This window comes from Bos indicus x Bos taurus, chromosome 1 (assembly GCF_003369695.1).
Source record: "Bos indicus x Bos taurus breed Angus x Brahman F1 hybrid chromosome 1, Bos_hybrid_MaternalHap_v2.0, whole genome shotgun sequence".
Taxonomy (NCBI): Eukaryota; Metazoa; Chordata; class Mammalia; order Artiodactyla; family Bovidae; genus Bos; species Bos indicus x Bos taurus.
The window spans coordinates 35,839,929-35,862,438 of record NC_040076.1 but is presented as its reverse complement, the minus strand read 5'-3'; the positions used below and the strand labels follow the sequence as shown (position 1 = coordinate 35,862,438).

Sequence of the window (22,510 nt, the reverse complement as noted above, 5' to 3'; positions counted from 1 at the left end):
ATTCTTTACCAGTTGAGCGACAAGGGAAGCCCATTAATCATTTAGGATTCATGTTATGTTTTTGGTAAAATTACAATAAAAAGAAATATACTGAAGTTCTATATCAATAGAATTACTTGAGTCTAGTAGTAGGAGTAGTGTTAGTCCCTCAATTGTGTCCAATTCTTTGTGACCCCATGGACTGTAGCCTGCCAGGATCCTCTCCAGGCAAGAATACTGGAGTGGGTTGTCATTCCCTTCTGTAGAAGATCAAACTCAGGTCTCCTGTTTTGCAACCAGGGAGAGAAAATGCAATGGTATACCAGGTGGCAAAAATATGGCTACATGTATCCAAATGATTAAAAAATCATAGTCTCACTTGAATCCAGTACAACAGACCCCAGAGAAAAGCAAAATCTAATTTTTTTTTCAGAGGGATATAGTGGTTAGTTGCTCAGTCATGTCTGACTCTTTGCAACCCCATGGACTGTAGCCCTCCAGGCTCTTCTGTCCATGGAATTCTCCAGACAAGAATACTGGAATAGGTTGCCATGCCCTTCTCCAGGAGGTATTTCCAACCCAGGGTTCAAACCCAGGTCTCCCGCATTGCAAGAAGATTCTTTACCAAATGAGGCACCAGGGAAGCCCTAGAACAAGGTAGGACTCCCCAAAATATAGAGTAGTCTAGAGCAGAGCTGGAAAACTACTGTTTTTGTTTTTTATTTTTCATAATACATGAGACAAGAACACTTAAATTTAAAATTTTAAATGTTAAAAACCAAAAAAAAAAAAAAAAAAAGGCGGGGGGCAAGAGAATAGTATTTCCTAACAGGTAAAAATTACATGAAATTTAAATATCATTGTCCGTAACTACATTATTGTTCAAACAGAGCCACATCCATATATTTATATATTGACTATGGCTGTGTTCACACCAGATAAAAAAACTGAGTAGCTGCAACTAGACCTTACTAGTTAAGCCTAAAAATATTTACTATCTGGCCCTTTACTCAACCATGGTCTAGAGCCAACACTGGGTTTCAATCTCAGCTCCACTATTTCCTTTAAATGTGACCCTGAGCAAGTCACTTAGTATCTCTGTGTCTCAGTTTCTTTATTTATAAAACAGGAACAATAATAATAGCTATGTCTTGTAAAGCACTTAAAACAATCCCTGGCAATGCTATATAGGTGCTTGCTAATAATAATACAGAACTATTTTTATTATTAATATTGCCATCAAAGTTTCCTTCAACAATCTAAGAGGAAACCTAAAGTCTTCACACATGAGTTTTTCCCAGCTGTGCATATGTCAGTTTTGTTGAAATATAAGACACCAATTTTTCCTTACTTAAATTATGAAGATTTTTAAGGTATCTAAAAAAATTCATCAAGATGTTTTTCTTCAAAAATGTATTATTGTATAACGTAATACTGGAAATGTTGAATGTGTTTCATACAATGCTTAATATTTGGATAAACTATATATTTAGTATAATGCTTAATATGTAACGGTCTATACATTAGCCAATTATAATTAGTACTAGTCCTAATTATAGGTTACCTACAGTTCATTTAACTAAAGTGAAATAATTATTCATATTAGAAATACCTAAATAAAGTTAATTATATAAAAACAAATTATTTGCAGTGGGATGAGTATATTACAGATGGCATGCCTTTTTAATTAAAAAAATTATACCTTTTATCAGAGAAGGCAATGGCACCCCACTCCAGTACTTTTGCATAGAAAATCCCATGGAAGGAGGAGCCTGGTAGGCTGCAGACCATGGGGTCGCTAGAGTCGGACACGACTGAGCGACTTCACTTTCACTTTTCACTTTCATGCATTGGAGAAGGAAATGGCAACCCACTCCAGTGTTCCTGCCTGGAGAATCCCATACACGGAGAAGCCTGGTGGGCTTCAGTCCATGGGGTCGCAGAGAGTCGGACACAACTGAAGCAACTAAGCAGCAGCATACCTTTTATAGTCATTTTTACTTTTATCAAACAGTATATTCCTATTAGCTATGTAAGCTTAAATAACTAGAATACCACTAGAGTCCCCATTTATGAAACAAACTATATTCTGGTCTTAGAATTCAGATCATATTTTCACATATACTACAAGGGGTAATAAGGTACTTCCTAAAATACACAGGCACACAATAATAGACTGTGATAATTATGACCAGATTTACTTTTCGTTTCTGGGTCTCTGAAGCAGATTAAGTAATTTTCACAATGAAATACAAGAATGTGGATTTCTGCATTTATGTACCACAGGAAAATTCCAGTAAATTATAATGCTTAACTACCCAAATACAAGAAATCCACTTAGCAATTTAAGCCAAATAAAATTAGGTCTATTCTACGTGAATTAAAGAAGAATAGAATAGAATGTTATAAACTCTCGATTTTTAACAATTTCTTCTATGATAATTCTAAATCTTTGATCATATAGATATCTCAACTTAAATGCTACTTAAGCTTAACAAAGAGCATTTAGTCATACTCAACCATTTGAATGCATTTATCTTCAAAACAATTTCTTCAGTAATGTCTTTACTGAGGAAAGAAAAGGTCTGTATTTTTTTTTCAAATATGTACAGATAAAGAAACTGTACATTATTTTTTCTATATTATGAATCACCACCTTTGGTGATTCATCCTCTGAAAATAAGTAAAATGCTGGCTAAAACAGCTGGCTTTTGCCTTGACTAAAAGTTAAAAGTTATACTAATATGCTCCTCCGATCAGTTTCATCACATTTCTAAGCCTGTAAGGAAAACTGCCTGCTTGCACACTGAATTACACAGGAAAGGGGAAAAAAAAAAGACTAACTTTAAAATCCTCTCATACAGGTTTTCACCTGAATTCATATTCTGTAGATGGTCCAAAAATTCTCAGGCTAAGACTTTAGCTAAGATTGGTCCTGTGCTAGTAGTATCTCCAGGTCTCTGGGTGAAACAAATGTAAATCCTTTCTAAATATCCACTTCAAACCCAGGCTTCAATTTTTACAAATAAATTTATTCCAAGAAAATACAAATTCACAATTTGTAAATATTGTAGTATTTGTAAATATTAGTAATAATGATGATGTCAATAAAAATCATAGCCTATATAAGGAAAGACAACATCATAAGCAAGAAGCAAAAGAAAATCCACAAAGACTTTATATATTTAAGCCAGATCTAGAATATAAAATGAGGATAATATAGTTTAAGGAATATTATTCAGTCACTAAGTCATGTCTGACTCTTTGCAACCCCATGGACTGTAGCCCACCAGGTTCCTCTGTCCATGGGATTATACTGGAGTGAATTACCATTTCCTACTCCATGTTTAAAGAATAAAGAAATATTAAAAATTATAAAAAAAGATAATAGCAGTCAAAAACTTATAGAAATAAAATCAACAAAATTAAAAGTCAATGAACACATTTAACTGCAGGTTAGACACAGGTGAAGAAAAAAACTAGTAAAACTAGTATACTGAAAGATCTGCAAAAAAATAAAAGTGCAATACAGAGAGACAAAGAAATGGAAAACACACACAAGGGTTAAAGACATGAGGACATGAGGAATGGAGTGTACTATTCTAACATGACTAATCATACTTCCACAAAAAAAGAGAGAGAGAGAGAATGAAGCTAAGACAAAAACTAAGTAAGCATTTTTTATAACTGATAAAAGATATCAGATCTAGAAAGCCCAAGAAATTTCCATAATGATTAATCTATACCTACCTAATCATAGTATTTATAAAATGCCAAAGAACAATGTATAAACAACCAGAAAAAAATAGACTATTTAAAAGACATGGGAAATTAAATGAGCAAGAAGAGTCTAAGATGCAAATTAGTACGGTGTGTGTGTGCTCAGTTCTGTCCAACTCTTTTGCGCCCTCATGGAGTATAGCCCACCAGGCTCCTCTGTCCATAGGATTTCCCAGGCAAGGAGAGTGGAATGGGTTGCCATCTCCTCCTCCAGGGGATCTTCTGGACCCAGGTATCAAACTAGTGACTAGCGTTTTCTGTGCCTCCTGCATTGGCAGGTGGATTCTTTACTGCTTGAGCCATGAGGGAAGCAGATGTTAATTCACTAATGCAAATTAATAAGCATATAATGACTAAAAAATTTGATAGCATGAAGCAATAATAATAATTTCATCTGGGCTTTTAAAAATCATAGTAAAAATATAAAACATCAATAGCATTAAAACTGGAATGAGAAGTTTCAGTCTTTGTGTTCTAGTGCTCTTGAGCTAAAGGAAGATAAAAAGCATATAAAATATATACTTCAGTACTAAGTTCTTGTAATTCATATATTAGTATACCTGAAAGAAGAAAGCTGATTACAAAACTAATATCCATGAAAACCATGAAATAGCATGAGCAACAAAAAGCAACTAGCCAATATGAAAACATTTTGAAATATTAAAACATTTGAAACCTTTATAATTGAACTGGCATTATATTGGCATGTTAACAAACAGCCTAATGAAATTTAATGGAAAATCCAAAAATAGGACAGTTGCATGGGAGAAGTGAATATGTGACAGAAGCAGCATCTCAAATCAGGGAAAATGTTGGCTTCATATCAGACAGCCCAGTATTAAAAGACAAAATTGCTTCACTCCAACTTCCAAACATAAGAAAAAATTCAAAACGGATCAAAAAATTAATACAAATATCAGAAATAATCACATACAACTTGGTTATAGAGAAAATTTTCTTAATCATGATTCAAAAGTCAGGAGCAGCGTAAGAATACTGATGAGATTTTCTGTCTGGCATCATACTTGTGCTACATCATTTTGTAGTTCACATCTTCTGGGAATAAAATCTTTCAGCTTTTGCTTCCCTGAAAACATCTTTATTTCTCCCTCAAGAATTAATAGTTGAAAGATTTGTTCCTGCAGTACTTTAGAGATGTCACTTGACTATGTTCTGGCTTACACAGATTCTGAGATGTCTGCTGCGGTATTCTAAATTAGGTAATGTCTTTTTTCTCTGGTGGCCTTCAAGATTTTTTCTGTGATTTTCCAAGTTTAAATGTGATGCATCTAGGTGATACAGGTGGCAGGCTGAGAGAGAGTTTAAAATTATTCTGTTTGTTGTTCATTGTTCTGAGATTTTTAGATCTATGGTTTAATGTCTTTCAGTAGATTTGAAAAAATTCACGGCTACTGTCTTGTATTTCTTCTGCCTCATTTTGCTTCTCTTTCTGGGATTCTAACAAACTTATGTTATACAGGTTCATATTTTCTTAAAGTTCTTAGACCCTCTGTTCTATTTTCTTTTTTTCTGCTTGACATTTAGTTTAGGTAATTTCTTTTGACCTACACTTGAGTTCCTTTATTCTTTCCTTAACTGTATTGTACCAACTCTATGATGAGCCCATCAGAGGCATTCTTCATCTATTATTGTATTTTTTATTTCCAGCATTTCCATTTGAATCTTTCTTAAAGCGTCCTAGCTCTTTGGTGAAATTCTCAATATATTTAAATCATGTTATCCACTTTTACCACTAGATCTTTATATGTGAATTTGATTCTACAACCTGCTTTGTCCCTTGATAGTGCATTATTTTTTCTTTTTCTTTTTCATGTGTCCATAATTCTTGGCTGAAAGCTAGACTTCATGATTGTGAAAGTAAAGACAGATACTAATTAAACTGGTGCCTGGAAAATGACATGCCGTTTCTTCTGCTAGCCTTTATTGTGGGGCATTTAAATAAATCTAGTCATGAGCTAAGTGGGCTTGTGTTATTGCTACCATGTGGGTTGTTGCTATCATGACCTTCAGTGCACCACTGGCTTCAAATTCCTCCACTGTCATATTGTGTTGAAGGTGGAGCCTGGGTTGTCAGATAATACTTTAGGCTTTCTGAGCCACATTAAGGTCTCTCTCCCATTTTTTTTTCCCTCCCCCCTTCCCCGTCCCCACTGCCACCAATGTCACATTTTGTTTTAATACCATTGCTTAAAAATATAGTATGTCTTAGCTTGGGAGCCATATTAAAAAAGAGAACAGAAACAGCTATGGACAGCATTTGACCCCATGGGCCACAGTCTGCCAACTCCTGAGGTAAAGAATAATCATGTTAAGCAGAGAAACAGAACACATAAGACCCAACTGAAACTTTTAGAAATAAAAAAATACAATGTCTGAGATGGAAAATACATTGTATGGGATTAATGTCAGATTGGACTGCAGAAGACAGTGTCAACACACACACAAAGACTGAAAAAAATGAACAGAACAGTCAGTAGTATGTGAGTCAACTGTGGATTTCCTTCAAGTGGTGTCCTTTAAGAAAACATAATGGTTGTTTCTAAAAAAATTCTCAAAAGGAATTTTACAAATTTGGGAAAAAGTACAAACCCAAACTTCCAAGAAGCTTAATAGTAAGAAAAGTGAGAGAAACTACTGTGTAAAATTACAATCAAATTTCTTAAAACCAGTAATAAACTTCAAAAGATCAAAAGACACCAATAAGAAAATGAAAAGGTAAGCCACAGTATAGGGAAAAGTATTTACAAATCACATATCTGATAAAGAATGTATAACTAGTATAAAGAACCCTTAAAACTCAATAAAGTAAACAATCCAATTTAAAAATGGGCAAAAGATTAGAATAGACATTTTACTAAAGAAGATAGGCACTGAAGAAAGGTACATGAAAAGATCTACCATCAACAGCACTGAGGAAATCCACCAAAACTGAGATACTACTAGGCAACTACTAGAATAGCTATCATGAAAAAGACAAATAGTAAGTTTGTCAGTGAACATTCGGAGACACTGAAACCCGTATAGATAGCTGGTTAGAATTTTAAAGGCGTAGTCACTTTAGAAAGAGTTTGGCAGTTCTATGTTAAACATAAAGACTCTGTCTGCAATGCAGAAGACCTGGGTTCGATCCTTGAGGTAGTAAGATCCCCTGGAGAAGGGAATGGTAACCCACTCCAGTATTCCTGCCTGAGAATTCCACAGAGGAGCCCACCAGGCTCCTCTTGTATAGAGTTGCAAAGAGTTGGACGACTGAGTGACTAACACTATCAAGAAAGTAAAAGTCGCTCAGTTGTGTCCGACTCTCTGCAGCCCCATCAACTATACAGTCTGTGGAATTCTTTAGGCCCAAATACTGGAGTGGGTAGCCTTTCCCTCTCCAGAGGATCTTCCCAACCCAGGGATTGAACCCAGGTCTTCCACATTGCAGGTGGATTCTTTACCAGCTGAGCCACAAAGGAAGCCCAAGAATACTGGACTGGGTAGCCTATCCCTTTCTCCAGGGGATCTTCCTGACCCAGGAATAGAACCGGGGTCGCCTGCATTGCAGGCAGATTCTTTACCAACTGAGCCATCAGGGAAGCCCACAACACTATCATAGGATATTGCAATTCCATTCCTAAATATCTAGTCAAAGAAAACAAAAACATTTGTCCACTTGTACACAAATGTTCATAGCCAAAAAACTGCAAACAGTCCAAATATCCATCAGTTACTAGATTTTAAAAACAAAATGTACTGTATCTATAAAACGGATTACTATTCAGCACAAAAATGAATGACCTACTGATGTGCTAAAACATGAACTTCAAAAACGTTATTCTAAATGAAAGCACTCATATGTAAAAGCCTACATGTTATGATATATTATTTACATGGAATGTCTAGGTATAGCAGCTATAAAATTAAGATAGAAAACAGATGTTCCTTGGGCTGGGGAGAGACTAAGGATTGTTTGAAAGTATGCAAGAGGGATATTTTAGGGGTGGAGAATCATAGTAATACTGGATTGTAGTAATGGCTGCACAGCTTTACAAATTTACTGTAAATTGGGTTGTTGTTTAGTCGTTAAATCATATCTTACTCTTTTGCGACCCCATGGACTGTAGCCTGCCAAGCTCCTCTGTCCATAGGATTTCCCAGGAAAGAATACTGGAGTAGGCTGCCATTTCCTTCTCCAGGGGATCTTCCCAACCCAGGAACTGATTAATAATACTTAAATTGCAAGAACTTAGTGGAAATTATGCCTCAATAAAGGTATAAAAGAGATAACTAGCAATGGGTAAGGAGTGCAGAGGTAGAGATAAAAGAAGGCTGATGATATATTCATAATGATTAAAGCTGGTGAGGGGCAATTCATTATACTATTCCTTTTAATTCTGTGTAGGTTTGAATTGTTATAATCTTAAAAATTTATAAAATGCCACATTAACAGAGATGTAGGGAAATAGGTCCCGTCTTATATGGCTGGTAATATTATATATTGGCTCAACTTAAACAGAGAAAATTTCGCACTAACTATCAAAATGATAAACCTAACATTCTCTGATCCAGCAATTCTACTCCCAGGATACCTGTACAATATGCAAAAATCCTTGAAGTCAGATATTTCAGATTCAGGTCCAGATCACCGCAATAAGGCAAATATTGCAATAAAGCAAGACACATGAATTTATTTTTTTGGTTTCCCAGTGCACATAAAATTTATGTTTACACTATAATATGCAGTCCATTAAGTGTGCAATAATATTATGCATAAAAATGCATATAGCTTAATTTAAAAATACTTTATTGCTAAAAAGTGCTAACCATCATTGAGTCTTCAGTGAGCTGTACCAGTAACATCAAAGATCACTGATTACAGATGATAATAACAAATATAATAATAATGAAAAAGTGTGAAACACTGTGAGGATTACCAAAATAAGACAAAGAGACATGAAATGAGCAAATTCTGTTGAGCACTAACAGACCTGCTCAATGCAAGGTTGCCAGAAACCTTCAATTTGTAAAACAATAGTTACCTATGAATCAAATAAAGCAAAATACAACAAAACAAAATATGCCTGTATATATTCCTAGGGCCATTCATACATGGCAATTAATTAAGGGGTTGCTGATAAAGGGTTCTTGATAGCAATAGATTGGAACAAAATCTAAACACTAATTAACAGAGTACCAGTTAGTTAAAACTTTTACATTTCCATAACATATAAATACTCTACAGTCATTTTAATGACTGATGATAGTCCTCTATAACGGGAAAAGATATCCAATGAAGAAAGGGTGCATACTATAGCACCTTTTAGCATTTTTGTAAAATAGAGGAAAAGGAAACATGATTTTTTTTGTATATGCATAAAGTATCTCTGGAAGGAAACCCAAGATAATGATTACATTGATTGCGTATGGAAATGGAAACTAGAGGACGTTTTCACTGTAAACAAAATTGAAGAATATAAATTGAACAATATCTCTTTGTGTGTTCACCATACTTCTTGAATTTTGAACCACAAACATGTATTATACAACCTACTCAAAACTTAAAAAATGATACAAAGAAAATCTTAAAAACAGCTCCCCCAAAGGGTACATTATATACAGGGTAACAAAAATAAGGATGCCAGACTTTTCATCAGAAAAAAAAAGAATCACACAAGCCAGAAAACAATGGATAGACACCTTTTAAAGTACTAAGGTAAAAAAATCCTATCAACCAAATATAAAAGCAATGGAAATACCTTTCAAAAACAGAGGTCTTTCATCTCCATGACAATCAGCACACCACCACACCACAGTAGCATATCTGTTTGAATGCTGACAACATTGTGATGAACCTACAGGATGAAAGCTTCACCCAGGGAAGCTTTATAAAGGGTAAGAGGAGTTTGCTGCTGGAGAAGAAACAAATCTCTCCCTTCCTTGGTGTTTGAGGAGTCAGCTTGGGGTCCAGCAAACCCCACCCTGTCCCCAGTTCAAGTGATGGTCCTCTCTGCTCTAGTCTTCTCCACCCTTCTTGGATAAACGAAGACTGACCCATTTTCAGAGGCATGACTTTCCTTCTCACTGTGGTGGCCTGAAGTGTTGGAACAGCATGTTATTTTTCAGTGACTTCCTACAGTGGGGGTTCCTCCCTCAAGGTTGGGAGGCAATAACCACCATCCCAGGACTTCTCAATACATTTTTATTACCTAAACTGAGGAGAGTAAAAACCCCAGACGTCTATGTCAGTTATGCAGAAGGCAACTGCTTAATGATTAGGTTTGACCAAGGAAGCAGTGGTAGAAAATTGAAGGAGGAAGGGAGCAGCAGTAAGAGGTCTTTTCCCCCTGCTCTTCTTCTTCTGGGTCCTAGTTAGCAGTAATTATATCTCTTCCAAGGTCTCCTCTCACAAAGGTCAATACATCTTCCCCTCATCAACCATCTCCAGTCTCTGAGTTCTAGCATTCCATCTTTGTTCCTCTGTCCTTCTATTTCCAGGGAAACAGCAACTTAACTACTAGTTGCTAAGTCTAGATTCCTCTTCTCCGTGGTCTGTTCTCTCAGATCTTGCAACAACTATGAAACTGGTTCTATAAATTAAATTAAATTCCCTCTACTGAATTATCTAGCATGATTTATATTTCCCTAATTAGATCTTGATTTAAATAAACTATAAATCTTACACCTGCTAAACGTGTCTTTGGAGAATAAAATGGCAACCCACTCTAGTATTCTTGCCTGAGAAATCCCATGGACAGAGGAGTCTGGCAGGCTACAGTCCATGGGATTGCAAAAGAGTAGGACACGTCTGAGCAACTAAACAACAATATAAACCTATCTTAATCAAAAAGAAGACCGGAGACAAAAATAAATTTACTTGTGATTATTCCCTATATCACCAGCAGGAAATTATATTCCATCCCCCCAGTTCCAAAATTAGAATGGAAAACTTTTTCAAAAGTCAATGGCATAAGAAAAATATAACCAATAAGATACAGCCAAGATGAGTCACAAATTTGTTTTTATGAAATATTTTAAAAATATGAGTTTGTCCTTGGTGCGTTCATCCTGGAATTTTTTTAAATTCAGATATATTTTTACATATAACATTATATTAGTTTGAGGAATATACTATGATAATTCAATACTTGCATATATTACAAAATGATCACCACAACAGTCTAGCTTAACGTCCGTCACCACATATAGCCACAATGTTTTTTCCCTATGGTAAGAACTTATAAGATCCACTCTCTTAGCATCTTACAAATTTATAATAAAATATTAGCTAGTAACCAAGCTATACATACATCCAATGACCTGTTTATAACTGGAGTTTGTACCTCTTAACCATCTTTACCCATTTGGCCTACCCTCAACCCCCACCTATGGCAACCACCAATCTGTTCTCTATCTATGAGTTCAGTTTTGTTTTAGATTCCACAACTGAAATCATTATGGTGTTTGTGTGACTTATCTCACTTAGCATACTACCCTCAAAGTCTATACATATTGTCACAAATGGCCAAACTGCATTCTTTTTTATGGCTGATAAGTTAGTGTTTATAGACATATGAATACACATATACATACATATCACATCTCTTTATCCTTTCCTGTACTGATGGACATTTAGGTTGCTTTCATATCTTGGCTACTGCAAATAATACAGCAATGAACATAGGGGTGGTGATATCTTTTTGAGCTAATATTTTTGTTTCTTTCATATTAATACCCAGAAATGGAATTGCTATACCATGTGGTAGTTTTTTAACTTTTTGAGGCACTTCCATAGTAGTGCTTTCCATAGTGCTGGTACCAATTTACATTCCCCAAAACAGTGCACAAGGATTCCCTTTTCTCCACATCCTTGCAATGCTTATTACGTCTTGTCTTTTTGATAATAGACACTCTTAACAAATGTGAGGTGATATCTCACTGTGGTTTTGATTTGCATTTCCTTGATGATTAGTGATGTTGAACACATTTTCATATACCTGCTGGCCATCTTCATGTCTTCTTTGCAAAACTATCTATTCTTATCTGCCCATTTTTTTTAATCTGATTTTTCTTTTTTGCTGTTGAGTTGTATGCATTCTTTATACTTTTATATTTTGCATAACAACCCCTTATCAGACATATAATTTGCAAATATTTTCTCTCATTCAATAAAGTTGCTTTTCATTTTATTGATGGTTACCTTTGCTGTGAAGGAACTTTTTAGTTTGACACAGTCCCACATGTTGATTTTTCCTTTTGTTTCATTTGCTTTTGGTGTCAAATCAAAACAAAATTATCACTAAGAAGAACATCAGAAAACTTACCACTTATGTTTTCTTCTAGTTTGATAGTTTCAGGTCTTGCATTTGATTCTTTAATCCACTGTTAATTGATTTTTGTGTATGGTCCAGTTTTATTCTTTTGCATTTTGCTGTCCAGTTTTCTGAAAACCATTTACTAAAGAGACTCTCCAATCCCCACTGTATGTTCTTGGCTCCTGTGTTATACATTAATTGACTATATATGTGTTGATTAATTCTGAGCTCTCTATCCTGTTCGATGACCTATATGTCTGCTTTTATGTCCATACCATACTGTTTTGATTACTATAATTTTGTAACATACAGTTGACCCTTGAACAATCCTTGAACTGCACAGGTCCACTTATACCTGGATTTTTCTCCCCTAAATACATACTATAGTACTACACAATCTTTGGTTGGTTGAAATCTGTGGATGTGGAACTTCAAATGCAAGGGCTGATGGTGAAGTTACTTTTCACTGCACAGTGGATGGGAGAGTTGGTGCCCCTAACTTCCTCGTTGTTCAAGGGTCAAATGTAGTTTGAAATTAGAAAGTATGATGCCTTCAGCTTTTTCCTTCTCAAGTTGCCTTGCCTATTTGGGATCTTTTGTGGTTCCATACAAATTTTAGGAATGGTTAGTTCTATTTCTGTCAAAATTTTAATGTACTGTTGCAACAATTAAGGTATTGTTGCTAATATCTGATTGAGGATTTATACATCTGTTTTCACTGGACATTGACCTGTAATTTTCTTTCATGATATCCTTGTCTGGTTTTGATACTAAGGTAATGTTGGCCTCATAAAATGAGTCTGGAAATGTCCACTTCTCTTCTATTTTTGGGTGAGTTTGAGAAAGATTTGTATTAATTGTTTGAATGTTTGGTAGAGTTTCCCAGTAAGGCTGTCTGGTCCTGAATTTTTGTCTGTTGAGAGGTTCTGAATTACTGATTCAATCTTACTAGTAACTATACTGTTCAGATTTTCTATTTCTTCATGATTCACTCTTAGTAGGCACTATCATGATAGGAATTTATCCATTTCTTCAGTTGTCCAATTTATTAGGGTATAATTCTTCATAGTACATACAGCCCTCCATATCCATAGGTACAACACACACAACACATCCATGGATTCAGTCTACCACATATGGAAAATACTGGAAGGGAAGGGAAATTCCAGAACGTTCCAAAAAGCAAAACTTGAATTTGCTGAACACTAGCAACCCACTCCAGTGTTCTTGCCTGGAGAATCCCAGGGACGGTGAAGCCTGGTGGGCTGCTGTTTATGTGGTCGCACAGAGTCGGACATGACTGAAATGACTTAGCAGCAGCAGCAGCAGCAGTGATTTACATAGCTTTTATTCTGTACTTACAATGATCTACATAGCATTTACATTGTACTATATAAGTAATCTAGACATAATTGCAGATACCATGTTATTTTATATAAAGGACTTGAGCATCTGTGGATTTTGGTATCTCTGGGGAAATCCTGGAACCATGCTCCCACGGATGCAGTGAGACATCTGTAGTCTCCAATGATCCTTTTCATTTCTGTGGAATTGGCTATTACAACTCCTCTTTCGTTTCTGACTCTGAGTCCTCTCTTTTTTTTCTTGGTGAGTCTAGTTGAAAGTTTGTCAATTTTATCTTCCCCAAGAACCAGCTCTTAGTTTCATCAATCTTTTTAGTTTCTATTTCATTTAGTTCCACTCATCTTTAGTTACATGTTCCCTTCTACTGACTTTGGGCTTCATTTGTTGTTCTTGTTCTGACTCCTAGGAATATAAAGTGAGGCAACACTGTTTGAGATCTTTTTTTTTCCCTTGATGTAAATATTTATTGCTATGAACTTTCCCCTGAGAACTCCTGCCATATACCATAAGTTTTGATATGCTGCATTTCTATTTTCACTTTTCTCAGTACTTTTTAATTTTTCTTTGATTTGTTCTTTGTCAGTAGCATGTTGTTTAATCTCCACATATTTGTGAATTTTCCAATTTTCTTCTTGTAATTGACTTCTACTTTTGTATCATTGTAGTTAGAAAAGATGCTTGATATGATGTCATTTTTCTAAATGTTTTAAGACTTGTTTTATGGACTAACATATGATCTATCTATACAATGCATTTGAGAAGAATGTGTATTCTGTTGCTTTTAGATAGAAGATTCTGTATGTCTGTTAAGTATATCTGGTCTAAAGTGTCATTCAAAGCCAATGCTACCTTTGTGATTTTGTCTGGATGATCCACCAATTAATTAAAGTCCTTTACTATTGTACTGCTTGCCTATTTCTCCCTTTAGGTCTATTAATATGTGCTTTATGTATTTTGGTGCATCTGAGGGAGTTTACAATTTCTGTATAAGGAGCAATGAGCAAAATTTTGTCAAATTTTCAACAACCAAAGATGTATTTCTTATTTGTTTTTTGTTTTTTCTTCTGACTTCATTCCACAGTGAAAGCTGACAGTATAATGATATAGTCTAGTTCTGTCAACCAAAGCTACTATGGGAAGGAAATCAAAAGAATTATCAAGCTTTCCTTCCTTTAGTTAGAAAAAAATAAATACCATTTTTAAAACTACACACATTCATCCTTCTAGATTTTAATAGGTACTATAGGTGAGAATAGAGGATGTCATCTGATCACTTCACCTCTGCGAAAACCAATATACCAGTTAATAATCCCTATATCTTTTGGCCTTTAAGATGACTACAGTCTCAACGACTTCACTCCAAAATTAACAAAAGGAGTAATAAAAACCAAATTACTAGGAAAAAAGATGCCAGTCCACATATAGCACCAAATGAAATGCTGAACATTTAAACATGGCCAATGTAAGTAAATGCGTATAGGTTTGTCTAATTTGACTTTAAACATGACAAATCCTGAAAACAAAATATTCTAATGTAATAGCAAAGAAAAAACAATGTTGAGAGAATTTAGCAAGGAAATTTAAGTAAGACCCCCAGTGAGCTCAAAAGGGATTTCTTCCTTAGAGAGAGAAAATAAAGAAATAGAAGGCTAGACAATCTTCATTTCTCTATAAAATAAATAAAGTTCACCTGCCACAAATGATTAGTAAAGATAATGAATACAAAATTGGAGAAGGTTCAAAATAGTTGAAGAGTCAAGAAGTAATAGAAGTGTTACATGTTGTAGAGAAAGGATATACTGACTGAGGCCTACAAAACTAACAGCTTTAATGGAGCCTTTGTTGTTGTTTAGTCACTGAGTCATGTCCGATTCTTTGTGACCCAATGGATTGTGGCCCACCAGGCTCCTCTGTCCATGGGATTCTCCAGGCAAGAATACTGGATTCGGTTGCCATTCCCTTCTCCATTTGTGGGGCCTACCATCACCCCCTCCCAGAAAAAAGTCCTTTCGAATTAGCCTTTCTTCCTTTGATTTCTAGGCTATCCCCTAAATTAGTTGAAACCTGGCCTTAAGTCATAAATGCAACCAAATAAAACATAGTTTAACACAGTAGAGACTGAAGTTAGGCTCAAAGCCTATATTTGAAGTGTGGTACAATACAGCAACATAATCAGAAATGGTCACTGATCTCTCATTATATGTGTGGCCCATGACAGTCTGCTGCTGTTGCTAAGTCACTTCAGTCGTGTCCGACTCTGTGTGACCCCATAGAAAGCAGCCCACCAGGCTCCACCGTCCCTGGGATTCTCCAGGCAAGAACACTGGAGTGGGTTGCCATCTCCTTCTCCAATGCATGAAAGTGAAAAGTGAAAGTGAAGTCACTTAGTCCTATCTGACTCTTAGCGACCCCATGGACTGCAGCCTACCAGGCTCCTCCGTCCATGGGATTTTCCAGTCAAGAGTACTGGAGTGGGGTGCCATTGCCTTCTCCTCATGACAGTCTAGCCACTCTTATTAAGAGGCACAGTATACCCACTTAGTTTCATGAAAAAGAAGGCCCTTTGGTCTTCTCTCCCTATGCAAATTGGCATATATACTTTTAATGTTTGCCGATGTATATACTAAATGCTGCTAGCTGAACTAGTTCTTGCCTCCAGTAGATCATGTGGATCCTTTTAGACCTAATGGCTGCCAAGCAAATTATTACTTCCATTACTGAACCCTACCTGGAATGCTGAAATTATCAACATTTACTTTCTGCCCAGATAAAAGAGGCCAGAAAGGCAACATTAAAGTTTGCTTTTATATAAAACTGATAAAGTTTACATTGTCTGTCTGAAGGCCCACTTAGTTAAAGGTGTTTGGCTTTGTTCTACTTGGAAAACTTAGAAATCAATATTTAACTGATCTAAAACAAGAAAACAATAGGAAAAAATAAACAGAATTTAATTAGCTTAGATGTGCAAAAATCCCCGAACTTCTCAGTTCTCAGTTTTCTTATCTATAAAAAGGAATTAATTTGAGGTCCTTTTTAGTGCCAACACATATGTACACACACGGCAAAATTTTCATTTCTTTAGAAAATACAGCTTACAAGGAAAGTCAACCCAGATAAAAATTATAATTAGTCCATTTAAGAAAATTCCCTACATGACTATTCATTTCTATAGAATTTAAAAAAACACTCAGGTAAGAATCCAAAAAACAGAATCCAGTTTCTTCTCTATAAAGAACATCTTAGAAAAATTATAGTTTTTAGAATCTCCCAGCCTATAGAAGGTAGATCTTCACATATGTATTAATTTACAAGGTGTGTATTGGTTTTTATGAAAGTGAACATATATAGACCAGGACAATACTACCAGAGAATATAGTGATTTTAACATATTACATATATACATAATATATATTCGCATAAAACATAATGTTATAGATACTACTACTTTAGCTTGCCTGTACATGTTTTGTTAAGTGAATACAACTTTGAAACTACATGATATATATCATAAATAAGAATTCTACAAACAAATATGAGTTATAGTGAAATACATTAATATCCTGACATCCTGTCCAAGCACCTTGAACATTCTGTTTGCCATTCCTGGAAGTTTCTTTTGCTTCTTTAATTTACTCCCATCATTCCTTTAAAATTTAGCTAAAGTATTAGTTCACCAAGCATATTTTCCCTGACCTCCCAAACCAGGTCAGGTCCCCTGTTACATTCTCTCACTACACCATGTAATTCTTTTATACTTATAATATATGCTACTGGAGTTGCTTATGTAGTAAGTCTATAAGATCTTTAAAATAAGACTTCATCTCTTATTTTCTATTTTATCTCTTAGAATGAAGCACAGAGATTTACAGAAGGAATGAATGAATAATTATAGAATAATTGTTAGAATAGTTTTCTGGCTCAAATATTCCAATAAAATAGAATACTGTTACAGACTCACTGTTCTTTTAATGGTACCACCATGTGGTTATTTCTCCATTTTTTTTTTCTGATATTAAAAATACAATTATCTTTTCTGCTAAAGTAAATTCAAATAATGCAGAAAGTTTCCCCTATATGAAACATTACTATTTAACAAACCACTAAGATAATTTACTTTCTTTTGCCTAGCACTGTCCATCTTAGATACGATTTACTTTTGCTTAATACATTATTCTTTTCATGTGCGGTAGTTAAAAAAAAAAAGCTAGCAAGGAATAAAAGTCAACAAATGACTTTAAAAATCTGTTTAAGTACTTTTGAAAACTTTAAAAACATTTTCACATTACAATAAAAAAGTGAAATATTATTTAAATGAAAGTGAAATAATCCAAATTGGGAGAAATAATCCAAATAAACACTGAATCAAGAATAGTACTTCTTATTTAAAATTAATCTATTTCTATCAGTATTTATTTTCTTCATAAATCAGCAGAGAATAATTGAAAATGTTTTGATAGCTTTCAAAGTATCATATACAAATATTTTTTGAAATGACATCCATTATTTTTGTCTACCTACCTAGCCAGCTCTCTATCTCACTACCTCATTCACTTCTTGAGTAAACTCCTTACCTTCCACAAATCTATGGTCCTCATGTGGCAGCCAATGTAGTATCCTCCTTTCCACTTTTTCCCCTAGCTATGGGGTGTGCTTACTATCAGACAGGCAAAACTCTTATCACACTCTCCTCAACACAGTGATTGCTTCAAGCAACAGGCAAACAACCTCAGCCAGGCCCGAGTTCCCAAAATGTTTTGGGAAATAGAAGTGGGAACAGAGGGTTTCTTTTCCTTTGGTTAAAGTAACTTAATCCCAGAATTGTCATCAGCCCAAGAGAATGAAGCCAAAAAAGGAGTGATGGAAAGTGACCAATTCTAGATATTTTATTCTCTGAATTCAGAAAATCCTGAAACTAGTTCTAGTCCTTGCTTTTCCATGGTTTAGTCATCTAATAAATTCCTCCACACCCTCCTTATTTTGTTTAAGCTAGCCTGGGTAAAGATTTGTCAATTATAATCAAGAAGTCCTAATATTTCCCATATCCATTTAGGTATCACAAAAAATAAACGTTATTAAGTTATACACACACACACTTTTATAACTGCTATGCTCTTAAAAGTCTACACAACATCATTCTCTAAACTCTTCTTCCTACCTACAATTTTTTTTTTCACCTTTACTAGGGTAAAACTGAGGAGAAGGCAATGGCACCCCACTCCAGTACTCTTGCCTGGAAAACCCCATGGACGGAGGAGCCTGGTAGGCTGCAGTCCATGGGGTCGCTAAGAGTCGGACACAACTGAGTGACTTCAGTTTCACTTTTCACTTTCATGCATTGAAGAAGGAAATGGCTACCCACTCCAGTGTTCTTGCCTGGAGGATTCCAGGGATGGGGGAGCCTGGTGGGCTGCCATCTATGGGGTCGCACAGAGTTGGACATGACTGAAGCAACTTAGCAGCAGCAGCAGCAGCAGGGTAAAACTGACAAATAGAAATTGTATATATTTAAAGCATACAACAGTAATCATAATTAAGCCAGTTAATATATCCATCACTTCATATAGCTCGCTCCTATGACTTTAAATACATATAAACTTTTAAAGAAGCATAATATACATGCTCTCTTTAAAATGTATATGTATATATCATATATATAAATCAAAAAACCATAAAGTTCGTATATATGAAATCTACACATCTTTGAGATTTAAAAATGCTAAGTGTACAGAAACGCTTCAACCCTGTCTCTTACTGCCAATGCCCCAGAATTAACAACTTCAGTATTTTTAATAGTTACTGACAATAAGCTTTGCTAGTATTTCTTGATTTACCAATTTTAACTATTATCTCTTAACTTCTTGCTACGATAAAAAAGAATTTAACTCCTCACACAACCAATTTCATCCTCCCAACAGTTACTCATTATTATTCCTCTATTATTTATCTCTGTAACTTTACCTACACTTTTATTTATGGTTTCCTATACTACTGAAACTCCATTTTGTAAAATACAAAATAAAGGAAGGCTATTAGTGCCCTTGTCCTTCATTTTCAACTCACAATTTCCACTAAATAGTCTTACACTGAAAGGCTAATAATTTTCCTCTGTTCTGTAACTATAACTATTTGTGCTTTTATAAGCTTAAAGTCAATAAGCATCATGTATTTGTACATGTGCACTAAGTCACTTCAGTCATATCTGACTCTTTGCGATCCTAAGGACCATTACCCGCCAGGCTCCTCTGTCCATGGCATTCTCCAGGCAAGAACACTGGAGTGGGTTACCATGCCATTCTCCAGGGGGTCTTCCCAACTCAGGGACTGAACCCACGCCCGTTACGTCTCCTGCATTGGCAGGTGGGTTCCTTCCCACTAGGGCCACCTGGGAAGTACCCTAAGCATCATGTATATGAAGAATATATAAATAATATTTATATAAATAACATTCAGTGCATATTTAAGTAAGTGAGTTATCACTCTATCCTTTTCCTATTCAGATTATTTTTAATTTTCCTGGAGTATCTAATTGCTTTTTTATTTCCTTTACCTTGTCTACTTATATAATTACCTTGCTGCTGCTAAGTCGCTTCAGTCGTGTCCGACTCTGTGCGACCCCATAGACGGCAGCCCACCAGGATTCCCCGTCCCTGGGATTCTCCAGGCAAGAACACTGGAGTGGGTTGCCATTTCCTTCTTCAATGCATGAAAGTGAAAAGTGAAAGTGAAGTCGCCCAGTCCTGTCTGACTCTTATTGACCCCATGAACTGCAGCCTACCAGGCTCCTCTGTCCGTGGGATTTTCCAGGCAAGAGTACTGGAGTGGGGTGCCATTGCCTTCTCCATATAATTACCTTAAATGGTTCCAAAATCTCAAAGTTAGTTTCAAATCTCCTACTGAATACTTTGCTCTTGAAGTGACATATCTGTAAGACCTCCTATTCAGCAGTGACCCTGGAACTTCTCTCCTCTTTTAAGTAAAAAATACTGTTTTCTAGATCCACTGTCATATGATCTTCTTATATTATAACCCATTTTTCTGGAGCACATTCTCTAATAACTTAAGAAATAAAATGTGGACAACTCAATCTCCCAGGTCCTTACGTGCCTGGAAATACTGTTTCTACTCTCATACTTCACTGACAGTTTGTATGAGTATAAAATTCTACACTGAAAGTAAGTCCGCATTAAAATGGTAGAGACACTGATTTATTATTTTCTACCACCCACTGTTGGCTGTATGAAAATTGATACCAATCTGATATTCGTTTCTTTTTAGGTGACCTAGTTTTTTCTCTCTAGAAGGTATTCAAATCTGTTTTTTCATTCTTGGTATTTCCAAGTTGCAAAATGATGTATTTATCTGAGTATTTTTTTCTAGTCAATGTGCTAAGCACTTCTTGGGCTCTTTCAATCTGGAAGTTTAAACTTGTTTCTGGGAAATTCTTTTATTGTATCTCTGAAAATTTCCTCCAACATATATTCTGTAAATTCTTTTTCTGGAACTCCAATTAGTTAAATAATGAACCTCCTACATGAGGTCACTGCATCAGTTTTTTTCTGATACATTCCTTCATTTTGGTTTTGTTTTACATTCTGGATTATTCAACTTTCCAACTCCCTAGAGAATTCTAAATTTTAACCATCATATTTTCTTAATTTCCACAAACTTATTTTTGGTATATCAGTATTCCTTTCACACAGCATGATATGTTGCTGTTTTAATGTCCTACAAATCTCAACTCTCTCTGAAAAGGCAAATTACAGATTTTATATTTCCCTTCTAATTTTTTTGTTTTCAACATTAACAGTATTTCTCCCAGAATTTTTTTAGTTTGTTTTCAATTGTGTTTTTTCCATGATGAAGTCATCCCCCAAATGTCTGACAATTTTTGAATATCCATTAATATCTAAGGATTAATTGGGAACCTTATGAGCATGTTTAGAGTTTGGTGATTGATAAGTTTTTTCTTTGGGGTAATTAAGTGATGAGGGAGCTGTCTCAAAGAAAAACCTTTAATTGCCAGAATACAAAGGTCACTGCTCCAAAATCATTTAATTTCTTTAGAGAAAAAAAGAAAATATCAACGCTGTTTCCCTACCTGACAGGCCCTAAGGTCTGGTGAGTAACCTGAATGGAAAAACTGCAATTAATTCCTTTATCTGTATTCTCCCAAAGTATCTCATTCCCTACTCTCTATTTCACGCCTTGCATATTCAAAGTCTATACCTCCCTAGGATTCCAAGGGGGAGGTATAACAGATAGTCTTCCTCCCATCTTATAAGGCTAGGATAATTTTGTTTTATAAGCTACCCACAGTTTCAAAAAATGTTTTACAAATAATAAAGTATACATGTACATAAAAGTAAATATACAAAACAACAAGAGTTGCACAAAGTAATACTTTTCCTATGAGACACACTCTGATATTTTCTGTTGTATTTTGCAATGCTGATAAATGAATTCACAACCCACTAATGTGATATGAGTCTAATTTAAGGAGCCAAAAATAATTTAAAAAATTAAGTGATGACTTGCTCTGCCATCTTTCAAAGACCACTCCTCTATTTTCTTTCCCAAAGAAAACTGCTGCAATCTTTTCATTCACTGATGACTCTTCTCTATTTTCTTTTCACTGTATTTCCCTCTTCTACTTCTTTACTACTTTAGTAGAATCTAGGAGGGCAAAAAGGATAAATACAAGTGCTCAGTTTGTGATCTTTAACTCAAAGTCCTTTACAAGTGTTTTTAAAAACCAAAGTTTCCTAACCTCTTTCTGACCTAAGTTCCCTTTGCTAACTATGACGGCCTCAACTGCTACTGGGACTTACAATTAAAGTTTGCCATGAGACTCTGGAGAATTAAAAAGGAAAGGAAAGCACTAATAGTAAACCTAAAAATCCTTATAACTATTCCATTTAAGTCTAAAGCTAAAAGTAAAATTATGGCTAAATGTCCAAAATTAAATCTAAACCCTTACATGAAGAAATGGAATTTTCTTTTTGAGGGAAGACTTTAAGAAAGGTTCTGTCTGCAAAAAAAACAAAAAAAAAATCAAAAACCAATTCTCAGAT

At 35.2% G+C, this 22,510-nt stretch overlaps 1 protein-coding gene and 1 long non-coding RNA gene across 3 annotated transcripts in view; one reads left to right on the top strand and one right to left on the bottom strand.

Annotated features, from left to right (window-relative positions):
- ZNF654 (zinc finger protein 654) overlaps positions 1-22,510 on the bottom strand; it is an 87,479-nt gene that overhangs the window by 36,110 nt on the left and 28,859 nt on the right. The gene's annotated exons all lie outside the window — the stretch shown is intronic.
- The window catches only part of LOC113899765, a 77,871-nt gene that overhangs the window by 42,378 nt on the left and 12,983 nt on the right, over positions 1-22,510 (top strand). The window lies entirely within an intron of this gene.